This window comes from Berghia stephanieae, chromosome 7 (assembly GCF_034508935.2).
Source record: "Berghia stephanieae isolate SIO BIC M18660-M18661 chromosome 7, UCSD_Bste_1.3, whole genome shotgun sequence".
Classification (NCBI taxonomy): domain Eukaryota; kingdom Metazoa; phylum Mollusca; class Gastropoda; order Nudibranchia; family Aeolidiidae; genus Berghia; species Berghia stephanieae.
Window position 1 is genome coordinate 48,445,063 of NC_088366.1, and position 17,500 is coordinate 48,462,562.

General features: G+C 37.2%; 1 protein-coding gene and 1 non-coding gene across 6 annotated transcripts in view; one reads left to right on the top strand and one right to left on the bottom strand.

Moving 5' to 3' along the window:
• LOC144977415 (protocadherin-11 X-linked-like) overlaps window positions 1–17,500 on the bottom strand; it is a 150,597-nt gene that overhangs the window by 115,452 nt on the left and 17,645 nt on the right. For all 5 annotated transcript variants that reach the window (XM_078922601.1, XM_078922600.1, XM_078922598.1 and 2 more), the window contains exons 3-5: window positions 14,214–14,695; window positions 13,237–13,444; window positions 12,707–12,837 (exon numbers count right to left, since the gene is read on the bottom strand). The gene's annotated coding sequence lies outside the window, so the exon portion shown is untranslated. The remainder of the gene's footprint in view (window positions 1–12,706; window positions 12,838–13,236; window positions 13,445–14,213; window positions 14,696–17,500) is intronic.
• Trnal-cag (transfer RNA leucine (anticodon CAG)) lies at window positions 8,817–8,900 on the top strand. Its single transcript has one exon. It is a non-coding gene; the product is annotated as a tRNA-Leu (tRNA).

A 17,500-nucleotide genomic window follows, 5' to 3' on the forward strand; every position in this document is an offset into this window, starting at 1 on the left:
GAGAGAGTGTACGTGTTGTGGTGCTCGAAGCTCCAAGAAATATATCAATAACAATATGAAATTGAATGTAAGTACGAAAACAGATAAAATGGACGTTTCGGGTTTCCACTTTATCGACAAAACAGGATGAATGAAACACTACAGACGAATAAGATGACGTTGTTAACAACGCCGCCTTCACATTATCTCATTCGTCAGTAGTGGAAAAGTGATACGAATTCAATTTAACAATTTAAAAATAATAATTAATTAATAAATAAAACACGATATTGTTCAGCCACTGATGACGTAAAAAGATAAAACTTTAAGAGAAACCTTACTGGTACGACAACTCCGTCTAGCCAGGGGAGAGCGTGGCTCTACTGTCTGAGCTATCCACCACTGTATAGATAGTATACGCTTGGCTAAGAAACTCACAACATTGCCATCCGGAAATATAACGGACCAACACATAAAACTATGTGTTACCTTTAACGATCATAGTCTGGTTAGTACAGTTTAGTGAGAATTACTCATAATTAAATGCGGATGGCAAAATACAATAACAAAGACATGAGTGACGTCAACTTCATACTATCTATAATATAATAAATGGAAATGTAACGCCAGTGGTATGTAGTGTGTATAACCGTGGCCTTCGTAAAGTATAACGATGGCTACGGTAGAACCCAGGCATGAAGCGTCAGGTGATTGGTGAAAGGTGTGCATGCTACTTTATAAACGTGAGTACATACTAACCTCACGCGCATCATCTATCGGCATTCAAAGTCCCTTGAAGTGATAAGAGGGTGAGTAGTGATGACAGGTAAACCGTGACGTGTGAGCTATTTCAATCATTTACTCATGATAATAATTGGATTCAATAGTCTGATGTCACGTCCGCCCAGTAACCAACAGCTTGGTTCTAAACAAAGTAAATCGGTAATTTTTATTCTTCATGCCGGCTAGAACTTTTTCACATGTCTTAATGTGAGAAGTATGTATAAAAGTCAAAACATGATCAGATTTATAATGTTTTTCTCCTCTGGATACACTTGTATGCTCGTCGGAGAAGTATTTCATATGGGCGTCTGCCATTGTACCGATAGTTTAGAACCATTTACTATGCGTCATTACGAGGGAAGTGACGTCACGACTGTTGACGCCTATTATTGTCAGAAGTTAGAGTGCCGGCTGTCTCTAGTCTGCTATGGTGAGAATAAGTTTAGTCCTACGTTTTATCAATGGGAAGCAGACCCATATTTTGACGTCATTTTTAGGTTTGTGGACCGCCTGGTGAGTTGTACTAGTGCTCAAGGAAACAAGTGATCTCATTGGATGAAATATTGAATACAACTCACGATTTGTTTACTTTTGTGCCCAAAGACTTGTCTTTTGACGTCATTTGTTGGTCAGTTTCAGCGTAGCCATCGTAAAGTTATAGCCTGACACTGACCAAACACTGACGTGAAAATGCCAGTCTTTTGCCACAAAAGAAAACAAATCGTGAGTTGTATTCAACAGTTCAAACAATGAAATAACTTGTTTCAATGAGCACTACTAACGACAACTATGCGGTGCAAAAAACAAAATAATGACGTCAAAATGCCAATCTTTTTGGGTTTCAGTGTCAGGCTATAAAGTTAACGATGGCTACGGTCAGTATCAGTCCATGAGTTTACGAAGGCCACCGTCGGATACGACATTATAATTATAATAACGTGAAAATGTGGACATAAAAATAAACGTTACATTTTGTATCACCAACAAAAACTGGACCACAATGATTAATGAACAGGAAAGAAAGAGAGGCGTTTACATGGGTCGGTATCTCACGATACATGCATAATATACAGATTATTTCAGTCACGTTATGATATCAGTATTAAAAAACGCCGCCCTTGTAATAAGTAATTTCAAAATAAGGGTATAATTGATTGTAGGTGTTTGAGGACATAGGCTTTTGTCAAAAGGTCCTCTTTGTAATATTCTCCAAAAAAACAAAAACAAAAAAAAAAAAAAAAAAAAACAAACAAAAAAAAAAAAAAAAAAAAAAAAAAAAAATATATATATATATATATATATATATATATATATATATATATATATATATATATATATATATATATATATATATATATATATTCAATATTAAAATAAATAAAAAAATAAATAAAATTCCGTTTCTTCATCCCAAAGGGGAAATCTGCCTCTAGGGTCTATTCCGAGGGCAGACTGGAATAACCCAGGCATCAGCAACAGTGTAACGCCGGAAACAGAGCTAATAATAATAATAATAATAATAATAATAATAATATAATAATAATAATAATAATAATAATAATAATAATAATAATAATAATAATTGAGCTTTTTAAACAGTGCAATATCCACTAAACGTGCTCAAAGCGCTTTACAAGGGGTCCCTGGCCAACAGCAAAATTTAACAGCTAGGGTGAGGTGACTTGCTCATGGCCACACAGCGCAGTGGGTAGGTATTCGAACTCGATACCTTTTGGGTACGAAGTAAAGACCGTATCTACCGCTGAGCCACGCTGTCCCTATGGACATGCTGACGACGTCAAGGACGACGAAAGAGATTTCATTTGCATCTCATTTACAGTCCTAGAGTCCTCCGTGTTTACATACTGTAGAGACGTGTAAAGGATATTGTTTATTGGTCTACTTTGTCCACGTGACAAGATCCCATTCGCACGTTTTCACAGTGGCCAGTCGCCACTACAAATCATGGTAGAAGAGCAATGCAGAGTTAATTCAATAAGATGATATTCTCTCTCTCTCTCTCTCTCTCTCTCTCTCTCTCTCTTCTCTCTCTCTCTCTCTCTCTCTATCTATCTATCTATCTATATATCTATCTCCCACTCTCTATCTCTCTCTAACTCTCTCTAATTCTCTCTCTCTCTTTCTCTCTCTCTCTCTCTCTCTCTCTCTCTCTCTCTATATATATATATATATATATATATATATATCTTCTCTCTCTCTCTCTCTATCTATCTATCTATCTATCTATCTATCTATATATCTATATATTTATCTATCTATCTATCTATCTTTCTATCTATCTATCTATCTATCTATCTATCTATCTTTCTTTCTTTCTTTCTGTATTTCTATCTCTAACTCTCTCTCACTCTCTCTTAGTCCTGGGTTCGAGCCTTGTAAAAGACTCTTTATTCATATTCTCTCACCGTACTCAGGTATGAGTACCTAGCCCTCGACAGCGTTGTCTGTCGAAAATAAAATTGTAAAAATTGCCTAACAGGCGTCTTGTCTCGTTCTACATGTTCTACATGCTGATGGTCAGGGACCCTTTGTAAAGTACTTTGAGCACGATTTGTGAATATTGCGCTATATAAAAGCTCAAGTTTTTGGTGTGAGTGGTTTTTTTTTTTTTTATTAATGATAAAAACAGAGATAGAAGCAACAGAACTTTTTTGCTATATTATTATCACCTCACATCCTGTCTGAGAGTGGACGTGCAGTGGATTCTCATTTAACTCCTTTTCAGTTAAAAAAGAACAGCGTGGATAAGATCAATCGAGCATATTATGATTATAATAATATCATTATGGGTAACTTTGTTTTGAGTTATTCTGTTTTAGATTCCCATGTTGGTTTTCATGTCTGTGGGTGTTTGTGCGTTTATGTGTGTATATGTGTGTGTGTGTGTGTGTGTGTGAATGTGTGTGTGTTTGTGTTGTCAAGTTTCTTCAAAGAATTTAGAATACAAAATGAAGCGATTAGCCTCATGGGGCTATAATACACAAATCTAACTAAGGAAGATGAAAATTAACTTTACAGTTTATGCAAAATACAGTGTAAGAATTGGAAAAAGAAATATAGAAGACAAAAATCATTATCACAAACCCAACATTCTCGTTTTTTTGGGGTTTTTTTGGTGTGTTTTTTGTTGTTGTTGTTTTTTTTTTTTTTTTTTTTTTTTTTTTTTTTTTTGTTTTTGTTTTTGTTTTGTTTGTTTGTTCGTTATTGGTTTGTTGTTTTTTGTTTGTTTTTTTTTTTGGTTTTTTTTTGTTGTTTTTTTTTTTTTGTTTCAGTTTCAAAAAAAAAATAAACCTTGATAGTATGCTATCCATATAAAACATTCTTTACATCAGCAGTTAGCGTCAGCTTTCCAAATTTCCACGTTCCCACTCTTGTTTGTTTTAAACAAATAGAAAGAAAGAAATAGAAAACAAAGTGGAAAAAAATAACAGAAATTCTTAAATTAAAAAAAAAAAAATTGTACGAAAGTGAAAGGAATGTAAACGAAGCCCGGCTGAACAGCTACAAGAAATAATTTACAAGTTCTTCTTCCTTTCGTGTTTCTTATACTTGCAAAGAGTGAAGATTCACTTCGTCCCTTTACGTCTACGATTTACGACCGGGATGTATTCATAAATCGGCCGGAGAGATCTTAGCAACTGCGAGCGGTCTGCGACTTTACACCGACAAATTATTTATTCGGTAGGCGTAAGTGTGCCGTACTCTGGAAAAAAAAACCCCAATTTAAAAAATTTGGCCAGAAAACTCGTCCTTCAAATATCGATCGATTTAAGTGGCCCTCATCTTGGCAAAAACTCTCAAACCCGGGACTTCGCCGAAGTCCCAGGTTTGAGAGTTTTTGCCAAGATGAGGGTTATTTAAATCGATCGATATTTGAAGGATGAGTTTTCTGGCCAAATTTTTTAATATGGGTTTTTCTAGAGTAATCTTGTTGTTTCTACTCACTTCATATCTTGTGGTAAAAGTAAGAGAGGAGTGAAGTAACAAGTATTATGTGTGTTTTTTATTGCCTTGCACTCGTGTACCGAAATAATTATGGCAATATTTTACACAAGAAATCTGGGAAGAGATGCATAAAGCTGCATACAGAACTCTGATAGTTTCAGAGAGACGGATAGAGAGTGAGAGATATAAATAGAATGACAACTCAATAAACTATAGAAAAAGTAGTTCTTCAGAGCCGCAAGGCCCATTGAGCCAGATTTTAACAAAGTTTCTATTTTTTTTTCAACTTGAGCTTTTTATATAACCACTAAACATGCTCAAAGCGCTCAATAGCAACACTTAATAATATGTAGAACGTTACATGACGCCTGCTACAATTTTTTTCGGACAGAGACAACTCTAAATAACATTAAAAAATAATTTTAAAAACAAGCTCAGAGAAGGGAGATCAGCAGAGGAAGGAAAAGAAAAAAATCAAAACCGATGAGGTATCAGCCATGCAGACCGACTTATACAAATATCATAAGTAATACGAGTGTTAACAAATTATTATAATATACGCTTGAAAAACTTTCGCCATCCTCTACAACCAAAGACATCTTCGGCGAAGTCCTGGGTTTGAGAGTTTTTGAAGGACGAGCTTTTCTGGCCAAATTTTTAAATATCTGTTTTTCCAGAGTACGACAGTATAAAGGTACTCTTAATCTCTCTCGAGTTCACCCTAATGGAACATCTAACAAATTTGTTCTATTTCCCATGTATATGATGAACTCGAGAGAGTTTAATAGACTCTAAATACAACCAGTTTTATCGTTTAACTTTCCAATGCGCAAATCATATCCGTTTCATTTCTTGTTTTTACTAACAGCCCCTACAATAAACACAGCTCCTCTATAGATAGTATGCGCTTGGCTAAGAAGCTCATAACATTGCCATCCGGAAGTATAACGGACCATCACACAAAACTGTATGTATCCATGAACGTTTATAGTCAAGTTAATACAGTTCAGTGAGCATTACTCATAAACGCGGATGGCAAAAAACAATAACAAAGACCTGAGTTACGTCATCTTCGAACTATCTATACTTATCACTTTCTCACTTAAGCGAATACACGTTTAGGCGATTTTCTAAGATTATTTCTCCCACGACGAAAGCCCGCCCGCCCGCCGAGACGACAAAGCGCGTCTTCTTACTTCTCACAAGTCGTAAATCCGGTAATTTGACGTAGAACATATCCCGTGTTGTAAATCCATAACGTTACATGCATAACATGCACCAGGGGGGGGGGGGGGGGGGGTGGTTGTTGTTGTTCGGCAGGGAGTCGGTGTCCCTACAAATTTGTTCTGTTCTACGATATTTCATGAAACTAAATTTGTATGTTTTATGTAAAACACCAAACGCTTCAGACACTTTGGGCTTTTCCTTACTTTTACTTACTTACTTACTTAGGCCGCCCCTTGGGGCGCCCAACATGAGCCACAGGTCTTCGCCATTCTGTCCTGTCCTCCATAAGCGTACGCAGCTCCCGGGTGTTGTCCATTCCTGTGTCATCTAGCAGACAGTCAATGTAAGTTTTATTCTGCCTGCCTCTGCTTCTGGTTCGCTCAGGTGGTTCCCATAGCACAAGACTGCTTGCAATCTCCTCCTTGTGTCTCCAGCAGTGCCCCGCAAGTCTCAGTCTTCTCTTTTGAATCTTCGAGGTCACTGGGGGGAGGTCACTGTAGAGTTCTTCAACAAGATTATTAACCCCCATTTTGTTCACTTTGGACAACATGGGTAATTCCTGTTGACATCAGGCATCTTTGTTGATGAATTATTATCTATATTCCTTTGTGGAATGCCTAGGTGACATCTTATGATGTCGTGGCGGAAGAACATAATTTAAAAAAAAAATAGAAATAAAAAGAAAATGTCAAAATATGACAATTTCCACGTAAACTATTTGACTGTTGTCCAAAGTGAAAAATTGGGGACTAATAATCTTGCCCAAAGAGAAAAAAAAAATGCCTGAGGCGGGGCTCGAATCCGGGACCTTTCGGGACGTAATGCAATGCCCTAACAATCACGAACATTGGAACAAATCGGTCTTAATTAAATTGAAAGCGGGGAAAATAACGACAGGAACATGTGCATGCACGGAGACAAATCGCAGTGTTTGTTTGTGTGTGTGTGTGTGTGTGTGTGTGTATGTGTGTGTGTGTAGCTATCACAACACTGGACACTAAAATTCTGGACAACGTGTAATGATTTAACACACAATCTATAGCACGACATAGTCGATTTGTAGTCGTCTTGTCGTAGCCGTGTGCCCATTAACACCGGATTTAAGAGTTAGATGGGTCGTCGGAGACGGATGTGACGTCATCACATGGCCGTTAATATTGCGCATGTCACTAATCCTACGTCACCGTGCTGGCGGGAGACTAAAGAGTTTTAAATCCTTCGCCCCCCTGACATGATGGGGGGGGGGGGGGGGGGGAAGAGGGGGTTTATGGCTGGTTGTGTCAGGTCCAGGCACCCCATTTGTCACAATGACGTCATGTGGTTGGTCACTGATAGTTTATCCGTTGTTAAGAATGCTTTATATGTTGGTAATTTTGACCTTTTAAAAAGTATAATTCACATTTATTTACCTACTACGCTTCATTCAGCATTTAGAGTCTGGTTTCTCGGAGTTATAGCGTTATATAAGTTTTCAGCATTATTATTATTATTATTATTATTATTATTATTATTATTATTATTATTATTATTATTATTATTATTATTATTATTATTATTATTATTATTATTATTATTATTATTATTATTATGACTCATAAACGCAGATGGAAAAAAAAAAAAACAATACTGAAAACCTGAGTGACGTCAACTTCATTCTATCTATACATTTGGTTGTGACGCAAAATTCCAAGATTAAATTAACGTCTTTGATGGGTGAAATAAACAAAACAAAAACAAAACAAAAACAAACAAAAACAAAGCAAAACAAAACAAAAAGCCCACTAAAAACAACCTCAAATCCAAGCCATTCATTAATTTCTCCTGCCTTCAAATCGAGGCTATATCGTAGTGATTTGTCTGTGTTAAGTAGAAGCAAATCTTCTGTTGACGGGCGACACGTGCTCGGACAAATCCCGTGTGTCAATTAGGATGTCATAGGACAAAACAATAGAGGAGCATTCCTTGACGATGTCCAAGGGCTGCCAACTAACATTTACTACAAAAGTTAGAAGCTATATTTTCTCAGTCTTTTCTCGATAGAAAACATATATTATTTCCACCCAAAATCAGAGAGTGACTCTGCCATTTCCCCCTCTCCTTTACTCTTCCTTTCTTTTATTTATTAACCTCTAATGATATATATATATATATATATATATATATATATATATATATATATATATATATATATATATATATATATTATTAGAGGTTAAATAAAGGAAAGGAAGAGTAAGGAGAGGGGAAAATGGCAGAGTCACTCTCCGATTTTGGGTGGAAATGGGAAGCACATAGAATTATATTTTTATATTATCTTTCATATGGTGTTATATTATAATTATTGTAAAATATAAATTAAGAAATAATGTCGTAAAAATCTGTATTCAAATTTGAAAAATAATTATTTTTAAAAGAACAAAAAAAAAGAACCAAAAAAAAAATGTGACTGCCTTTACTTCCCTTTGCTCTTCAATAGATAGTATGTGCTTGGCTAAGGAGCTCACAGCATTGCCATCCGGAAGTATAACGGACCAACACACAAACTGTGTGTAACCATGATCGTTTATAGTCAGGTTAATACGGTTTAGTGAGAATTACTCATAAACGCGGATGGCAAAAAAAATAACAATAACAAAGACCTGAGTGACGTCAACTTTGAACTATCTTTTGTTGATTATCTTAAGTCGATTAATAAATAAGGTGATTGATATTACTACGTGAGAACTAATCACTAATACACCTGTCTGAAAACAACAACAAAGAACAAAGTGAAGTCAATTTCTTTCCACATACTGATTAAAGAAACGCCGAATTTTCTAGCCTTCTATGATAACCCGATACACATTGCACCAATACAGCAAGTCAGGATGGCCGAGCGGTCTAAGGCGCTGCGTTCAGGTCGCAGTCTACTCTTGTAGGCGTGGGTTCGAATCCCACTTCTGACAACTTTTTTTTTTCTAATTTGTGTACTATCTTTATATAGAATGAAGTTTTTTGTTTTTTTTGTTTGTTTTTTTGTTTTTTTTTTGCCATCCGCGTTTATGAGTAATTCTAATTTAACCGTATTAACCAGACTATAAACGTTTAAGGTTACTCATAGTTTTGTGTGTTGGTCCGTTAACTTCCGAATGGCAATGTTATGAGCTTCTTAGCCAAGCGCGTATTATCTATCGGACCAACACACAAAACTCTGTATAACCTTGAACGTTCATAGTCTGGTTAATACGGTTTAGTGAGAACAAATCATAAACACGGATGGCAAAAACAATAACAAAAACCCGAGTGACGTCTATCGTGCAAATGAAAATGAAAGCAAAACCATTTAAGTTGTCATCATCTTTGACACATCTTCGAGTGTGCCTCAGAGGGATATTTTGCTGAAGTCCGTACGACAATCAAAGATGGACGGCCGGACAACAATCCACACTCACATAATAATTATATGACCTGACAGTCGGAGAAGCCATTTATCTCAACAGCCCAGAGGCTACAGTAGCTCGATCGATGTCCAGTATTATAATTGGTGACAGTGTCCAGTGATTGATTTGGTCAAAACAATCGTGATTGTGTCTGATTGTATGTCTTGATTATGTCAAGGATTTGTCTTCTGAATGAATGCTTCAATGATATGCCTGGTCATGTAAATGTTGCTGCTCGAAGCTTGAAGAAAAAATAACAATGTGAAATTTAATATAAGCTTCGATTTAATATACGAAAACAGATAAAAATGGACGTTTCGGGTTTCCCCTATATCAACAAAACAGAATGAATGAAACACTACAGACGAATGAGATAATGTGGTCGTGGCGTTCAACGATCATATTATAAACGTTTCGTTTATTCATCAAGCGGTAGAATAGTGGGTATTTTACTTAGACACATAGTAGTAAAGCTTGTGTAGTTTGATATGTTTACCAATCACTTTTATTGTTTACATTATGACGACTGTCCGAGAGGCGTGGTTATCTAAGTGTCTATTAAGTTGATCTGATAGATATACACACATTTATTCTTAAAGTGAAATTTCTAAGTATCGAAAGATGTCGAGAGAACAGATAGTACATGTCTTGCTCTACATGTTACGTGTTGCTGTTGGTCAGGGACCCTTTGAAGTTCTTTGAGCACGTTTAGTGGATATTATGCTATATAAAAGCTCAAATTTTTTTATTTATTATTGTGAACAAAATAAAGATTTGAAATTACTTTTTGGTGATTTTCTAACAAGCCGGTATTGTGCAAAAATCATTCGCGCCTATGTCGTGTCGTGTTCAATGAGATTAAATACAATAAAATAATAGGAATATATTAGTAATATTGTAAACAATTCCATGCCCTTTGTGTTTGTCTTGTAAAGCGTCTTTGAGCGCCTCTTGACTCGTGTGTGCCCGTGAATTTTTAATGGCTGCCTCCGATGTTCTACATTTGGATAAAGACACACGAATTTTTCGAAGTACGAGGCAAGTCTGGTGTCGTGACAAATACCGTTCACCACAAGGCATGCTGAATGTAATGCCGTAGGTACTCCGACCTCCCCCCCCCCAACCCCCCACACCCACCCTCGCCCCCACCCCCCCCCCCACCCCACCCCCCCAACCCCCACCCACACCCCCCACCCACCCACCCTCCCCCCCCCCCCCCAAAAAAAAAAATATAAAAAAAACAACACCACATAATATTTAAAATTTTGGCCTGAAAAAAAAATCGCTCTTCAAATATCGACCTATTTAAAATGACCCTCGTGATCTTGTCTAAACAATAAAAACTCAAACCTGGGACTTCCTTGAATGTGTAGAATTGAGAGCTTTCTGCCATGATGAGAGTCATTTCAATCGATCGATATAATAAAATTTGAGCTTTTATAAAGAGCACTATCCACTAAACGTGCTCAAAGCGCTTTACAAGCGGTCCCTGGTCGACAGCAACGTTTAACATTGAGGACAGGACATGACGCCTGTCAGGCGACAATGCAATGTATTTTTCGGACAGAGACAACGTTGTTAATGGCCAAGTACTCATTTTACACCTGAGTACGGTGAGATGATGTGATTTAAGAGCCTTTTCCAAGGACTCTATTGTGCGCCGAGCGAGGCTCGAACTCAGGTCCTTCCTATCCGAAAGCGACTGTCATACCACAGGACCATAACATAGGGGCACAAATAAGTTGAACGACGAGTTTTCAGGCCAAACTTTTGAATACGTGTTTTCCCAGAGTCCTACTGCAGAATGGATATCACCCCCCCCCCCCCCCCCCCACCCGTCACATGATCGGCACCCCTGGGGTGTTTCTGATTAAATCTCATTTCTAGAAATGAATGCAGGAATGTGGATTGGCGGAAGCAAAGCCAGTATCTTGGAGGCGTGGATAGTATGGACTCGACTAAATATACCATAATTTATTAATAGATAGATTATGGTGTTTGGATAAGAGAGAGAAGATAGATATATAGATAGATAGATAGATAGATAGATAGATAGATAGATAGATAGATAGATAGATAGATAGATAGATAGATAGATAGATAGAAAGATAGATAGATAGATAGGTAGAAAGATAGATAGATATATAGATAGGTAGGTAGATAGATAGATAGATAGATAGATAGATAGATAGATAGATAGATAGATAGATAGATAGATAGATAGATAGATAGATAGATAGATAGATAGATAGATAGATAGATAGGTAGGTAGGTAGGTAGGTAGATATATATAGATAGATGGATGGATAAATATAGATAGATAGATAGATAGATAGATAGATAGGTAGGTAGGTAGGTAGGTAGGTAGGTAGATAGATAGATAGGTAAGTGGATAGATAGATAGATAGATAGATAGATAGATAGATAGATAGATAGATAGATAGATAAAGAGATAGATAGATAGATAGATAGATTGATAGATAGATAGATAGATAGATAGATAGATAGATAGATAGATAGATAGATAGATAGATAGATAGGTAGGTAGGTAGGTAGGAAGGTAGGTAGGTAGGTAGGTAGATAGATATATAGATAGATATCTAACTTCCCGATGTCAATGTTGTGAGCTTCTTAGCCAAGCGCACACAATCTATAGATAATATGCGCTTGGCTAAGAAACTCACAACATTACCATCCGGAAATATAACGGACCAACACACAAAACTCTGTTTAACCTTGAACGTTTATAGTCTGTTTAATACAGTCTAGTGAGAATTACTTATAAACGTGCATGGCAAAAAACATTAATAAAGACCTGAGTGACGTCAACTTCGTTCTGTCTATGGCGATGAGTGCTACTGGGGTGGAAATAAGTACTACGAGAATCCGTTTCTTTGAAGGCATATCCGTGACAAAACGTTATAAAGATGTGGTGAAATAAATACGCTTAGTACAAATAACCAACATCTGATTTTATCTGCTTGACTTGTTTCAGGGGGGTGGGGGGGAGGTCGGTGGGAGATGGGGGGGGGGCGGAGAGAGAGTTGAGGTCTCTTCTCTGTTCCTATCTTCGATCTTCAATGAACTGCTCTTCTACACTTTGAAATATTATCACATTTTTTTAAAAAGTTGACCAGGAAACATGTCCTTCCAATATCCGTCGATTAAAACAGCTATAATATATATGTGGTCTTGTGCTAAACAATCTCAAATGGATTCACTTATCACGCTTCGCCCATCGCTGCCCTTGGTGACTTTGGTGAGAACTCCCCCCCCCCCCCCCCCTCCCCGCCCCACAAAGACGCTACACAATCTCAAATGGATTCACTTACCACGCTTCGCCCATCGCTGCCTCTGGTGACGTTGGTAAAAAAAGCTCCGGATTTCGGCACCAACTCATAACTTTTGATCCCGTTGTCGCCCACGTCCAGATCTGTGGCACCCTCTATGGCGAACGATTTCCCTAATGAGACAATGATAAAAACAATAGATAAATAACTTATATTTATGAGTGTCGACTGATGAAATGAAGGACATAGAATCGATTGTTTCGGCAAAAAATACGTGAGTGAATTTATATATTTTGATATATAACTTCAACATCTCAATGACAAGTAATTATAGGGTTTTGAAGGCCTATGTATGGTGAGAATTATTATATGGCCGTGAAAGCTGGACAATTACAGAAGACATTAGAAAGAAACTGAAGGCAGCAGAAATGTGGTTTCTTAGAAGGATGTTAAGAATCTCGTGGACAGAGAAGAAAACTAATGGAGAAGTATTAGAGCAAGCTGAAACTAAAGGGTTATTCATTCGTATAATAAGAAAAAGACAGTCCGACAGGATAAACAAACCCACTCACCAATCGGAGCATTCTCGGACACGTGCAGCTCCGTGCTGTCCGTACGGAACTCTGGCGGATTATCGTTGATGTCGTCAACCCTGATCGTAACCTTGACCTTCTTGAAGAATTGGCTGACGGCGGACTGAACGACGACTTTAATGTCAAGGTCACAGACACTCTCAAATCCGCAAATACTTTCACGGTTAAGCCTTCCTCTTGTTGAAATCTGAAGAAAAAAATAAATTTCTCAAATATAGCGCAATTCGTTTTCTTTCTAATTTTTTGTACCACTTTGATTCCAGTCTTCTATAAACGTCAATCTTAAAAAAAAAACAAAAAAAAAAACAGACAGATAACAGGGTTCAACGGTCGTGACGTCACTTCCTTCGTATTAACGCATAGTAACTTGGTAACTGGTTCTAAACTATCGGAACAATGGCGGACGCCCTTATGAAATACTTCTCCGACGAGCATAAAAGTGTATCCAGAGGAGAAAAACATTATAAATCTGATCATGTTTTGACTTTTATACATTCTTATCACATGACATGTGAAAAATTCTAGCCAGCATGAAGAATAAAAAATACCGATTTCCTTTGTTTAGAACCAAGCTGCTGGTTGCTGGGCGGACTTGACATCAGACTATTGAATCCTATTTAAAAAACTAAAAGAATTGAGAATAAGACCATAAACTGTCCCTGAAGTACTTGGGAATTATGGGTATTAAATACTCATAGAACCGATATCAAGATAATGTGACTATAAAGATAAAGCCAGATCTAACAGACCCAGCTACACAATCAGTACATACAAATTGCTTATTGTAAAAATAATGCATATATTATCAACAACAAACAAAAATCAAATTGAAAAAAAAATAATAACAATGCAGCCGTACTCTGGGGAAAAAAAAAACATATTCAAAAATTTGTAAATGTGTTTTTTTCCAGAATACGGTAAAAATGGCCCTAAAATAATCGTATAAATGAGCATACCTCTCCCGTGTCTTCATCAACAGAGAACAGATCAGATTGTTCATTTCCCTGGGGTAAAAGACTGTATCTCAAAGACCCTCTGACTTCAGGGCTCAGCCCAGAGGAAGAACTGTGTCATCTCCCAGACTTCCCACAACCTTCCCGACATTCACCTCTTCAGGAGTGGAGAACTGAACCGTTGGGTCTTGTGCCAAAGTGGGTTGATGATGAATACAGCTTAGAAGGACGGTCACTACGAGAAGAAATCGAAATAGTGCTGTCGAGGGCTGTACCAGACGTGAGATTTGGAATTTTCCAAGGCGACTCGAAGGTGGGTGAACAGAATATCCAGTCGACGCCATTGCTGCTATACTTCTTCTAATTTGTCTTTGAGCAGGAAAACAATTTTGATGTCACTCTTTAGTTTTCATACGGATTCAGAATTGAACTCGTTCAAGTTACTGGCATACCATGTGGTTCCATTTCATCAGCTTGTGAAGATTCTGGAATCAAAAATAAAAAGAAATAGCAAATGGTTAACAGAGCTCCCAACTTGAAATTTCAAAAATCGTAGTTTCCAAGGGGAAAAAAAGAAAAAAAAAAGTCACTATAAATAGCTTTAGAAATAAATAATTTCCTTTCAGCATGGTCCTAAAATGCTCCAAAGTCCTGAATATAGGTTCTAAGAAGCTAGACTTTCCTTTTTCAACAAGATTTATTGAGTCAAAGAGACATAAACAGCTCTGTAGCTGAAGCCAAAAATTCGTATTTCTGCGAATTTTTCGTAGTAAGAGGCAGGTCTGGGTTAAAGACGTGAAGTAGTTGCAGTTTCTATCTGATCTGTGTTTTGCTTTCTATATAATATTTCTGAAAACCCAAAATACAGTTTGTGACACCTTTAGTATTAAACACAAATGGACCAAGAAATGTGTATTTAATGCTCTCACTAATATAAAAAAGGAATACGCAGATTGCCTTTCTGACCAAAATTCACAATAAGATTAATCATCCTCCTATTCTTTTGCAATATCCACTTCTCCTCCTCGTCCTCGCTTCCCTGCTTCATCTGCTTTACCTCTTCCTTTTCCTCTTCCTCATCCTCCTTCTCACTCTCCTTCGTCTTTCTCCTTCTTTACTTCATCCTCAGAGATCTTAGAAAGCATCCACATTTTCTAAACATTCCTTTTCTTCCGAGGTCAAATTTCACCAAAAAAATTGAAGAAGTGAATAAATAAAAGAAAGAAAGAAGGAAAGAACGAAATGAGGAAGTGAATAAACACAAGAAAGAAAGAAAGAAAGAACGAACAACATGAAGAAGTGAATAAATAAAAGAAAGAAAGAAAGAACTAAATGAGGGAGTGAATAAACACAAGAAAGAAAGAAAGAAAGAAAGAACGAACAACATGAAGAAGTGAATAAATAAAAGAAAGAAAGAAAGAACGAAATGAGGGAGTGAATAAACACAAGAAAGAAAGAAAAAAAAAAGAAAGAAAGAAAGAAAAGAAAGAAAGAAAGAAAGAAAGAAGAAAGAACAACATGACGAAGTGAATAAACAAAAGAAAGAAAGAATGGAAGATAAAAAGAAAGAAAGAAAGAAAGAAAGAAAGAATGAAAAGATCAGTAATGTATGTGGAGGGGAGGAGGATGGGGGGGGGGGGCATGAGAATACCTATGGGGAAAACCCTTACAGATATTACCTAAATAAACCAATTTCAGCAAATTTTGAATATTCTAATCTCCTAGAAAAACAACAACTCTTGTGCACACACCTGAGATAGGCAGGCACACCCGTCTCGCCGTGTTTATCACCACTTTCGTCGTATCAAATCCACTTATGACGATTGTATTATAATGTAGAGTTTTAAAAATTGAGCTTTTATTATATAGCGCAATATCCACTAAATGTGCTCAAAGCGCTTTACATGGGGGGGGGGGGGGAGGTCCCTGGCCAACAGCAACATTTAACATGTAGGACAGGGACATGACACCTTTTTAGGCGATATTACATTTTTTTTTTTTTGGATAGAGACAACGCGGTAACGGCCAGGTACTCATTTTACACCTGAGTACCGTGAGAGAATGTGAGTAAAGAGAATTCTTCAAGTACTCAACTGTGCGCCGAGCGATCGAGGCTCGAACCCAGGACCTTCCGATCCGAAAGCGAATGTCTTATACCACTAGACCACATAGACGCAGCAGTTGTGTTATTTACATCAATAGGTTTTCGTTGTTTTTTTTTGTTTTTTTTTGAAGGGGTAAAATTTGCATCTAACTCATCCCTTTGTTGACAACAAATTTGATTTACATATTCATGATATTACATAATTTGCATAGTTCTACTAAGTACGTAAAAACGTTGATATCTTTGTCAGTGCTAAGATCGCAGAGTTTTTAAACAATGATAATATAATATTATAGCGAGGTTAGTGAGTGCGTTTTAGTGTTCGCCTGTAAAGATGATGAAAGGAAAATATTTGTTTCTTGTTGTGGTGAAAAGTGATTTGCATAAATCTGAATCAAGTTTTAGAACTCATTTTAAAATAGAATTAAATTTAGAATACTGGCTAATACTTAAGTGTCACCTTTGTATGTATTGTAAACAATTGTCGGCATTGTCTGTCATTGTATTGTTCTGTCTGTTTGGGTCAGTCGGTTTAAATGGAGAAAAAGGATGAGGAGGAGGATGATGATGATGTTGAGGAGGATGATGAGGAGGAGGAGGGAGGGGAGAAGGAGGAGTAGGAGGAGGAGGAGAGAAGGAGGCGGAGGAGAAGGAGGATGAGGATGAGGAGGAGGAGGAGGAGGAGGAGGAGAAGACGACGACGACGACGAAGAAGAAGAAGAAGAAGAAGAAGAAGAAGAAGAAGAAGAAGAAGCAGAAGAAGAAGAAGGAGGAGGAGGAGGAGGAGAAAAATCAAGATATATATATTATGTAAATCTTTAATTCAGAAAAGTGAGTGGAGCAGGCACTTATGTTGGTAACAACAAGATATGAAGTGAGTAGAAAAGTGCCAGAAGACAATAGAGAATAAAAAATTTTTTCGCGGCGGTGGTGGGGTTTGAACCTGCGACCTTATTGGTACGACAACTCCGCCTGGCAGGTGAGAGCGTGGCTCTACCGTGTGAGCTATCCACGAACACAAAAATATTCGTTTCAAACCCAAAGTCATTTCTAGATCCCTCTCTCACCCACTTCTTGAGATCGCCGATTCGTTCACCACCATCGCGAAGTAATTTTGACCAGCAGTTAAGCTTAATAGCCAATATTCTCATCACAAACATATAACATAGAAACGATTGAGACATTG